Source organism: Dysidea avara, chromosome 9 (genome assembly GCF_963678975.1).
Source record: "Dysidea avara chromosome 9, odDysAvar1.4, whole genome shotgun sequence".
NCBI classification, from domain to species: Eukaryota; Metazoa; Porifera; class Demospongiae; order Dictyoceratida; family Dysideidae; genus Dysidea; species Dysidea avara.
This window is the reverse complement of record NC_089280.1, coordinates 22,189,000-22,199,501: the sequence shown is the minus strand read 5'-3', so window position 1 is coordinate 22,199,501 and position 10,502 is coordinate 22,189,000. Positions and strand designations below refer to the sequence as shown.

Below are 10,502 nucleotides of genomic sequence, written 5' to 3'. Positions count from 1 at the left end.
GGTTACCCTTCCCGGTTGACACATTTGCGTGACTGCCGGGGAATTCAGTCCTGATTGGCACATTTGCGTACCAAAAGCAGGGAAACAAGGTAGTGACTGAGATGTAGTCCTTGGCGGGTGGTCGGCACGGCTCACGTGCTGAGAGGAAAAACTGCCGTCTTCATTCGCTCCAGACATCAGACGACCCAGAAGAGCTTCTCGTAAGGAGTTGTCAGCGGACACCGCCTCCAAGATGTTGTCCAACGTAGATCTACGGGCCATAACTTTATCACACTTTTAGACCGTACACGTGCTGCTGCGAGCAAGTAAAAGGGCTGGTACCGGAAGTGATGTCATGCTATTTATGGAGTTTGTGCTTTTAAGTGCTGTAGTGCAAGTGTTATAAGGGGCAATACCATATGTTAATCAGTGCTGTACCTTGTATCCGGAGCCTCCGAAATACAATAGGCTATTCCTGGCAGTGTACGAGGCCTGTACCGTTGTTTTTCAGTTGCTAAATGCCTGAAAACCTCAAGGGGAAGGTAGTCTGAGGAAAGTCACCACACCCGTATTTCAGTCCGCCGAAAAGAAACCACCTCAGAGCAAAGTTCACCTGTGCAGAAGTTTAATACAGACTTCATTTCACTTTTACTTCTTACGTAAAAGCTGCTTTTACCGTTATTAAACAATTTTGCTCACGTGGGTGCGTACGGACAAACGTAGGTAGATAGATAGATAGGTACACACACACACTTTTACGAAAACAATTTCAGTAGACCAGGCGCACGCCCACCTTCGGCCGGCTGTGGGCGTGCGCCTGGTTTAAAAAGTCGAGACTTTTTTTTTTTTTTTGGTCTCAGCATAGCATCTACAGTTTTTTTTACTACACACTGCAATACTACAATAAAGGTACAGAAATCTCAAGATTTTTGTACTTTCCAGGTTGGCAGGCCTGATAGCGTATTTTTTGGGGTAGCTATATATGTGTTGCCTTTATGCACCTATCAATATTAAGCCCCACTTCCCCCTTCCTGGGCGTACATGGGGGGATAGCAAGGGATTTGATCCGATTTGACCTTAAAATTGCCCCACTAGTGGGGCATTTGACTGTTCGCACTTGCTTGACTTTATAAGCTATGCACCTCCAGCAAGATACTTTCTCAAAGTATACTACGTGGGGATTTGACTACTCATCATGCCCCACAGGTGGGGAATTTAATTCAGATCCCCACCCTTGCCCAGGAGGGGGTGGTGGGGCATAATATTGATAGGTGCATTAGGGAAAACTTTATGAATTTTATTCTAAAAGAAAGATTTTATGCCACTCTGCTTTATGTATTTGAGAAAATTTTATGCCAAACACCACACATTGCGTGGCATAACAGTAATACCACAAATTGACATGGTTACTATGGAAACAAGAACAAGCTATATACATTATTAGGTAACCATGGTAACAAAAACACATGTATCAGAGGAGGTAGGACATGACATCACAATAATTGCGTGACGTGTGCGTAGTGTACATTTTTAGCATAGGGTATAGTTCTATTAAACTGTGAAGTTTAATTCACTAGTGTAGAAATCATTTCATATGTTGAGCTCCAGTGATTTTACAATGGACTTTGAAATAGAGCATTATTTAGAATAAAGTCTAATCTTATTTTCAGGCATCTGTGTCATTGTTCGCTGTATCCTTAGCCACTAGTAGCTAGTAAATGCAATCGACTTTGGTGTCTAAAATGATGCAAGTAGCTGGTACGGTTAGTTTCATCATGTAATTATCATTGGAATATTCAATTACATTACACAAAATTGTACATAATGACATCATGTCTTACCCCGTTCTGCATGTGTATGCACTGTAAATAGTGTGCATCAATTAGACCAACCACAAGGACAACTATACCAATTTTCAGTTGTCAGGATTTTTAGCACAGATTATTTAGGGTGTAAGATTCCACTGAGCATCACAGTCTGACTTAATAGTTTACAAGGAACCACAGAGAATATACTGTGCAGATAATGTACGAAACACAGAGTGGACTTGTGTATGCATTTATTGGCAGCACAGCTTTAAGTTCTAGCATTAATAATATCAAACAGTTAACTCACTGCCATGTGCAAGTGATAGCCAAATTGGTAACTTTAGTTGTTATACCAACAAAAAGTCTTATGTAAGACTAAACTGTTGAATTGAACAAAATAGACCTTCCATGCAACTTAGGATCAGCACAGTTAGACTAGCATGCTGAAAGTAAAGCCCTGACAGATAAATCTGATACCCTTAATGTAGCCCATAGTGGTTATTTGGTTATGCAGGTAGTAAATCTTGAGAAGATACAGGCTGTAAATAGACAAAATCAACTTGGTTTAGTAGCCATTGATAAGGCACATGAATGGGACTACAGGCAGATGTATAAGAGATGTGAAGAACTGCATGTACTACTATTAAATGCTCCTATCATGGCACTTTCTGTCACAGTGACAGTCCAAGTAGAAGAGCCTCAGATGCCTTGAAGTCTCTTTTAAGAGATCCGGTAGTGTCACGAAGTACAGTTAATCATGACAATGTATACTTAGCTGTTAAGCCATGTAACTTCAAAAGGAAAGATGGGTCTTGGCAAACCACATTTCTAGACTCAAGAGATTTCAACAATTTTACTGGCTGAATTAAGCAGTTAGTTGGTGATCAATTCACCATAGTGTACCCTATCATGTATAGGTGCAATTGTTACTGCACTCAGGGATAGAGATTTAAAGGGATTAGGCTACTATGGGAAGATGAAGGAAATAGACAAACAAGATGCATATAAAAAATGGAAGAATGATGAGGTTCAGGCTGCATCATATAACAAAGCCATAAGGTTCTGAGTCCATAGTTCACCAGTATGGTGTAATATGTACCTAGCTTGTGATTGACTGTTGTTGAAGGTGTAATTGTTGGTTAAATTTTAGGTTGGAATTGGTGCCCTCTTCGGAGATGGTCAACATACTATAAAAGGAGTCTGAAGCAACTACAACAGGTTCGTAAATAAGTAGTTTCTCTTATAATCTATGAGATAGTGAGTCATCCACTGGCATTCTGATCCCATGTAAATGAGAGTCTTTTAAGTATAGTTTCCCAAGTGAGTGCGCTACCTTAATAGTAATAAGTTTTCCAGCTTACCAAGCATTAAGCGACACCACAAACCTAAGATGCAACATGTACAGATGCTTTGTTAGGTGTAGTTATGCAAGACACGGCTAGATTAAAGTTTACTTATTTTTTTATTAATGCTTTACAGCACAAATGCTGAAGGTCTGTAGGACACCTGGTCCTACAGCCTGCTCAAAGACTTTAGCTACTTAAGGTGTGTTTGAAAAGTTGGAGAAAGGAGAAAAAATCCATAACTGGACCTAGGTAGCCTTGAACCTGCAGCCATCCGATTTACGCTCGAACTATTTATATAAAAGGAGTTAAAAAAATTTTCATCAAGACTGCATGAAATATTTGGCGTGAAAACGCTACCTTCATTGTTCAAAAGAAGGTGTACATTGTTTAGTGGATGCTTACAAAATTGTGAGATTTATTTGGTGGCCTGTCAATATGACGTTTAAACCTTTGTATTCAACACTCATTTCACAGTATACATGTATGATTGACTGCTGCACTAAAATCTCTCTCACACAGACTGGAAAATTTGCTTGCTTATGTCATACACTCAAATAAATGTAGGAATTTCTGTGTTGTATTTCTTTTTACTAAAGCCACATTAAATAAATGTTGGGCTAAATTGTTGATCAGGTGTAAAACTGTACATTTGTTTCAAGTGAAGACCAAGGCTGTTTATTTAAACACACTTCCATGCTGCTACTGTTTCTTCAAAATTTATCACTGTTAGCATCCAAGTGTTATGTGCTACCTGACAACAATACGTGCAGTCCTACATACATGCAAATTTTCTTCAGCTCTGATGACAACTGCACTTGCGCAAAATGTCAAGGATATCCATGCTTGATATTCGGCTAAATTAAAGCTGCTAGGATCCAACACTAGCCATTACTCTAATCTGCTGATGATTAACAGCTCGCTTTGATCAAGGCCTTTTCATGTAAGGGCTTAGTCTTAAACTAGTTGTACCCGCGCAAAATACACTTGATACTAAGACAATTGTTATGTGCTATTGTGTGAATACACTTAATTTCAGCATTACTTTAATTAATGATCAAGGAGTAATCACATCATTACATATACCAACAAAGACATGATTTGGCATAGCTACTGATGTGCACGCATAATTTCTTCAATGGTGTGTGGCACTAACATCTAGCTATAATGTTGGTGACCTTGCATCAACAAAGAGTGACTGATGTCATAGCTTTTATAATGTAGGTTGGCCTTGTGCACTGGAATTTCTGCGCATCTGTGCAGTAACCCATGTGGATGGCTTTTCAAGATGCATATGTCCAGTTACAGGTTCTACACATGCAGAGATCTTCACAGTCTTCACGAAGGTGGCATATCAAGATGTGTCCCATTACAACCATGTACATACACAAAAGAGACTAGTTTTGAGCGGCAGACAAATTCCACAATTGCGATGTACTCTACTTCATTTGGATGATGATGTTGCATGAACTAACATAAAGTGTCTGAGTGTGGTATGTGGATCAGTTTACCAATAGTTGGTGCTTAATACGTCTGTTTAGATGTGGGAGACAAAATGTAGGGTATATGAAAGATTTCTGTACATACTTACTTTGATTTGATAGCATATTCTATTTTTTTTAAATTTATTTATTATTTTTGAAAACCGTTATCTGACTCTTATTTCTTAGGGTAGATATACAGCTGAGATTTGCTTATTAAAAAACTTCTCTTTTGTTACTATCGACTGTACTCCATTCAGTAAAAAGGTGGCAAGGGCATCAATGGACCTTTTACATACTGTCAAGAAATGGAGGTGGATACTGATACGTGAGTGAGTACCAAATTTATGCATACAATAATTGTTTGTATTTTCTACTGCATAATCTGTATTGTTGTAATACATATGTACTGTATGTGAAGGATTGGTCTGTTTATATTGCTGCTTATAATTATTTAATACTTCTTTGATGGTATGCTAATTGGTTTATTTAACATAATGACTAAATTAGACAATTATGCAAATGTAATAGAAACAGATTAGTCCGTATGTGCAATTGGCTGTTGGGCACTGAACTATCTGAGTGTGTCCTTCAGTTTTCAGGAGTATTTGAACCAGCTCGTTGTATGTATGTTACACATATACTATACGTTTTCGTCTCCTCTTAATGTTTAGCTCCTCAGTATAGTATTTCACCAATGACACAATAGCAAGGCTTACTTCATCTGTTACCAAAACAGGAACTATTTTAATGTATATGTTAAAGCATAGCCGCGAGTGCTATATAAAAAATAAAGTACTCGGCGCTTGGCCTCGATGCTAATAAAGCACGAGGGGAATAGCACAAGCAAGGCTATGCTTTAAATGATTTATGGAACTTTCTAGTCATGTAGCTTCACCATACACTAGGACTCGTAATTAACGAACTATTAGCAGCCTGAACGCACACGAACTAGTTTAACAAAGTAACTCACACGTATTTCACCATAGTTTGGAATGGTATACATTCACCACGTATTTTGGCAGGTTTTGCTCGCAACCCACAATCGATTCTATTGTGAGTCACAGTGAAATAATTCCGTGATATCTCCAGGACTTGTCCGTTTACATTAACAAACGTAACAGCAACGTTACCTTCTCCTACCCATCATCGAAGCATTTAGGTATGTTTATAAAAGCAATCCAGTGGTAAAATTCGTATTGGCTGGGGTGATTGATCACTCAGCGCGGCGAGGCTATCAGCCTTCACCGGCGTGGGTGATTAGTCATACTGGCACGAGCCGCAGGCTATTAGCCTGTACTAAGGCACGTGGGCAACTGTGCTTTATTGCACCACAAAGAGTGCTTTATTCATTCAATAAAGCACTCTTTGTGGTCATGAAACACTGTTGGCCGGCTGAGAGTGTACTTTATGAAATTTAAAGTACACTTTTTCCTTTGATCTCACCCACATAAAGTTCTATAAGTAATACTTGAGTGTTTGTAAGCTATTTATGAGATCAATATAACTATTATGAGATCAAAGAAATGGAGAGAAAACTTAACAGGAAGTTACAGCCATATAAGTACAACCAAGTTCCGTTTTTATTTTATTTTGAAGTGTCTTTTGTGTTTATGCTTGTAAGCCTGGCCCAGAAAGGAGATGTTGATAGCATAAAGCCAGCCCATACAAAGTTCACATCATTTTGAACCTGTCTGTGTGCCTGTGTTGCACCTATCAACACCTTAGTGAGGTAACCAGGCAAGCCTTATAGTCTGCTGTACTGCAATAAATGAAGTCAATCATTAGGAGGATAAAGTTCACCTGATTTCACAATCTTTCTGAAGAATATTGTTAGGCACTTCATCAAGACTCACGGTAGTGAGTCGCGCGGCCAGTAAAGCAGAAACGCGCGCCGCAAACAATAAATGACGCGACCACTACGTGAGGATTTTACAAGAACGAACGTTGTCAAATTTCGGCCTTCCTGTAATCCATCCGTCACTTACGCTATCCCTCTGAAACTCTGGAGTTGAACTCATCGTGTCACTAGTAACTACCACACAAGCAGTGAAGCAAATCCATGCCGATTGTTTCGTGATCGAGGTTGCCGACATCAAAGGGGAAGTTTCATTTTTTTTTTTATCGCATGCGGTTAGACGCAACCGCAGGTGTATGCCTTGCGTTCCTTTGTGCATTCCGAACATTGATTGCCCTGCTATTGCTTCAGTATTCACTCAATCACCTCAAGATTCACGTCATCGATTTCACCATACATGATTATCCTACAGTCATGATTTCAGCACCAAACGAAGTTTCAGTCGTCCTCAGTCGACCTAGAGGCCAAATACAAATCCCAGATTGTTGTTTTCCGCAATACTCGCTTGGCATGTAGGGAAATGTGTCTTTAAACTGTTCTGAAAGTTTCGTTCAGATTGAAACATTTGTTTTCGAGAATGGCTAGTTTGAAATTTGAATTTAGTCGCCCCCACGTCATTTGCTCTCTAAGAATTTTACTCGGAATTTAAAGAATGACGCAGAGCACAACTGCGGTCACTGGGTATTGATGAACTGGCGCTCTATGTAGTTAATCAGTACATATAGCCACCAAGAAGTGTGCTGCCATAGATTATAGTCCATAGATATAATCTATGGTGCTGCATACCATCCTTCGTTTTGAAATTAGTCGCCCCCACGTAATTTGTCCTCTAAGGGCGCGGCTTAAAGAATGACACAAGAGTACAACTGTGGTTACCAGTTGTTGACACAAGCTGTGAGTAATTAGCACGTGTAGCTAGCTTAAAAGGAAGTGTGCAAAATCGCCTAATACAATTGTCACCATGCATTATTGCATTTTATAGCACCCCCACACAAAATTACACATGTAATTACAACATACAGGGGAGACACATGAATACCAAACACTTTTCACAACAATAATGTAAGAATTGTACAATAATGACAGTAATATAACTGCTATGCAAATGTTTTCCAGTGGCCCACCATGGTAGCAAGTCTCACATGACGGCATGTATATTCATCCAAACACAATGGGAGTAACGAGTAAGTATGATGACAACAAGTTGGTATGACTCCATTTGTAGAATCCAGATGAGTGGGTGTGGCTCCAGTATGTCTAAACAGTTAACAAACATTCCTGTTATAAATACGTGCTAGAGTTACAATATAATAGTATAGTATTTAAATGCAATAATGCATAGTCTCCATTGCATCACTATCAAACGACACTAAGTGGAGAATATTGTTGCATCTCTAGTATGTACACTCTATCAGTACAACCTATCTTAATGGTAACTAGTATAGAAAGACAACCACTCTTGAAAAGCAAATTCCAATTGAGAATTTATACACTGTTACCTGCTGAATGAGTTAAGGGGGCAATAAACAAGTTCCACCGTAATTTATACACGTGATCTGATCCTGTATATTCTGTCAGTGGATGAGATCCACTTGGCCAGGACAATATGTGACTCAAGTGCCCTGGATGATCCATACTCAACCAACTTATGACCCAGTGGCACAATGGAACTGACTATTTATAGAGAATACAATTATATTTATTTCTAAGATGTGTGGATGTGTGGACACATTACAACACATTACATGTACATACAAGACATACTACGTACTGTTTTAGCATTTCAAGTCACCACATTATACACGTACCAGTCAACAATGCTTCATAGTGCCCATCAGTAAACCTGAAGAAAAGTTACGAAAAATAAAAATTCACATAAGTACAATGAAACCTCATTAATATGGCAGGCTGTGGGACCAAAAAATTTGGCCTGAATAACAAGGTGGCCTTATTAATGAGGTCATAAGTAATGCTTAACTATATTTAGGACCTACTAGAGGTGGCCAATATAATGAGGTGGTCTTATTAAAGAGGTGGCCACTAAGTGAGGTTTCACTGTACATATAGTTCACAATATTGTGAACAATATTAATGGTTAACAATGTACACTGAAACCTGCAGGTCACTTCTTGTGGAAGATTGCTCTCTACACAAAATGACACATTCAGAGATTGTATTTAGATGGATGATACAGTAACGCATTGTGACTTCAATACTCGTGATGTGTCACTGCTAGGCAGCAACCATATACACGGCACTGCCACATCGCACTTGCTCACACACACAATTTAGCTAAAGATTTTACAAATTGATAATTAAGGGGTGTGGCAACTAGCTGTTTCGCTCGCAAGACTGTGTGGCAGCTGTTTCCCTTCTGTACAAGTGGCCACCAAGACAGGTCCACTGTGGATGAAAGCCAGGCATTAGATATTTGGTATTTCATGTGTTGAAGACATTCCAGGGCCTCTGGTAGTCTCAAATCTCACCACAGTTTAACTCAGGCAGTGTTGTGGTCACCACTAAACTACTGGAATGCTGTGTTATGTTCATCTTATGCTTGGCTACTATATTGTAGAACTGAAATGGATACTCTGAAAAATATATCCTATGGATAATGACTTCATCACTTTCTTCGTCAGGAGCTTATAAGGACCAATAGTGAAACTTTTTACACTTGGGGCTGACAGTCAACTGCCTATGTCTGAAGCAGTGCTTTTGGTGCTCTAACAGATTGGCTGCCCCCTTGCTGCCAGCACTCACTGTCTCATACGCTGTCATATACTAAATCCATCTCTATAGCCAGTTAGAACAGCATGCTTCTTACCTTTTTTTAAGGCCGCATAATGCAGCCACCTCTTTATAAGGCAAGGTTAGAAAATTTTGTCCCTACGGCCTGAATAATGACCAGTTTTCACTGTACTATTAGTGATTAGTGATCATGGGGGATTATTTATTAAGATACTAAGATATACAAACGCTACAACCTCTAAATATAGCAGTAAATTTTTTACCCTGGTCCAATGTCTCGTAATAATCGTGACTTCGTGAGAGACTACTGTGACAAATACATGTTTATCATGATATGTGCTAATCGCCTTTTTACAATAAGTTTTACAACACAAATACATGTATAGTTAAACTCACCAATTGCGACTAAATCACTTCAACACGAAAAGACAAGTAATGAGACAACCTTGGAGACAACAGCCACACAAGCCTATTCTGGTGCGTTTATTTAGTAGTAATATAAATTTTAAAGGCGTTTATTTACAACAGGACATAATTACGCGCCCCTCTATTGTCTCTGTACATACTTGCCTTTTCTTTACTATTCTCATTTCATTTCACAAGATCTCTTGGCAGGGGCGTAGCTTCTTCACTTGAATTAGTCAATGCTTGAAGTAGATCGAGATACTCTAATAGAACAGTCACATTTCTACAAGTGCCATATTTTTATATTGTAAAGTCTGTAAGTAGCTAGTAATTTAAACTATACAATCCGATGCTAAGCAGAAGTTGTAACTATGCTAAATATTGATTGCTGTGTTTTGTGACTGCTCTAATAGAGTATCTTGATCGTTTCAATGCAGTACAAGATGAAAGGCAAAGTGTTGTTAAGGGTTTACTAGTTAAAATGGGTGTTAGTTGACTGCAGTTGCATGCCACTAACAGGGCCGTCCAGAGAAATTAGAGGGCCCAGGAAAAGAGTTAAAGAGGGGCCCAGGGGCAAGGAAGGGTCTAGATCCTGACTGCTCTATTAGAGTATATAGATCTTTCTTTAAACAGGTATTCAAGTGGCCCCTTTCGGGCTGTGGTAGGGGGCAAAATACCCCAGTTACCCCCAATGTGGGCGGCCCTGGCCACTAAAATTACAGTTATATTTTAATATTCTGTCACTGTAATCTGGGGTTTCTGTCAAAACCATGGAAACTCACCTACTCAGTGTTATCAACAGTGCATTGCTTATTCTAACAAAAAGTATTGAAATCCCATCCAAAAACAGCTTATAGCTGTAAAAAAAAGTGCGCGTCCA

General features: G+C 39.1%; 1 long non-coding RNA gene across 1 annotated transcript; it reads right to left on the bottom strand.

Annotated features, from left to right (window-relative positions):
* Nucleotides 1-6,926: 6,926 nt before the first annotated feature.
* LOC136265938 (uncharacterized) lies at nt 6,927-9,929 on the bottom strand. Its single transcript, XR_010705808.1, has 3 exons — nt 9,614-9,929; nt 8,241-8,312; nt 6,927-7,726 (listed from the first exon to the last, which is right to left on the bottom strand). It is a non-coding gene; the product is annotated as an uncharacterized lncRNA (long non-coding RNA).
* Between the last annotated feature and the right edge of the window lie 573 nt (nt 9,930-10,502).